At 39.2% G+C, this 1176-nt stretch overlaps 1 non-coding gene across 1 annotated transcript; it reads left to right on the top strand.

The window, feature by feature from the left end:
* Nucleotides 1–778: 778 nt before the first annotated feature.
* On the top strand, nucleotides 779–882 carry LOC112793275 (small nucleolar RNA R71). The gene has a single exon (XR_003197976.1). It is a non-coding gene; the product is annotated as a small nucleolar RNA R71 (small nucleolar RNA).
* The last annotated feature ends 294 nt before the right edge of the window (nucleotides 883–1176 follow it).

Raw genomic sequence — 1176 nt, 5'->3', positions numbered from 1 at the left:
TATGCATTTGGCCATATTGATTACATCAATGGCCTTGCACTCTCCTTTTGGATTTTCTTCTGTATTGCTTGGGAGAATACTGGGAGGAGTTTCAGTGACTTTCTTACTCAGCTAGCCCACTTGTGCCTCCAAATTTCTGATGGAGGACCTTGTTTCACTCATGAAACTTAAAGTGGCCTTAGATAGATCAGAGACTAAATTTGCTAAATTAGAGGGGCTCTGCTCAGAATTCTCTGTCTGTTGCTGAGAAGATGATGGAAAAGGCTTTTTATTGCTTAGCCTATTTCTTCCACCATTATTAAAGCCTTGTTGAGGCTTTTGTTGATCCTTCCATGAGAAATTTGGATGATTTCTCCATGATGAATTATAGGTGTTTTCATAAGGTTCACCCATGTAATTTACCTCTGCTATTGCAGGGTTCTCAGGATCATAAGCTTCTTCAGAAGCTGACTCTTTAGTACTGTTGGATGCATTTTGCCATCCATTCAGACTTTGAGAAATCATGTTGACTTGCTGATTCAACACTTTGTTCTGAGCCAATATGGCATTCAGAGCATCAATTTCAAGAACTCCCTTCCTCTGAGGCGTCCCATTATTCACAGAATTCCTCTTAGAAGTGTAAATGAATTGGTTATTTGCAACCATGTCAATAAGTTCTTGAGCTTCTGCAGGTGTTTTCTTTAAGTGAATGGATCCACCTGCAGAATGGTCCAATGACATTTTGGAAAACTCAGATAGACCATAATATAATATATTTAATATGGTCTATTCTGAAAACATGTCAAAAGGACACTTTTTGGTCATCTGCTTGTATCTTTCCCAAGCTTCATAGAGGGATTCACCATCTTTTTGCTTGAAGGTCTGAACATCCACTCTAAGCTTGCTCAACTTTTGAGGAGGAAAGAATTTATCCAAGAAGGCCATGACCAGCTTATCCCAGGAGTCCAGGCTATCTTTAGGTTGTGAGTCCAACCATGTTCTAGCTCTGTCTTTTACAGCAAAAGGGAAAAGCATGAGCCTGTAGACTTCAGGATCTACTCCATTTGTCTTAACAGTCTCACAAATCTGCAAGAACTCAGTTAAAAACTGATAAGGATTTTCAGATGGAAGTCCATGAGACTTGTAGTTCTGTTGCATCAAAGCAACTAATTGAGGTTTCAGCTCAAAATTATTTGC

The sequence above is a fragment of the Arachis hypogaea genome, chromosome 3, assembly GCF_003086295.3.
Source record: "Arachis hypogaea cultivar Tifrunner chromosome 3, arahy.Tifrunner.gnm2.J5K5, whole genome shotgun sequence".
NCBI lineage: Eukaryota > Viridiplantae > Streptophyta > Magnoliopsida > Fabales > Fabaceae > Arachis > Arachis hypogaea.
Note: the sequence above shows the minus strand (reverse complement) of the source record. Positions and strands in the feature narration are given on the sequence as shown.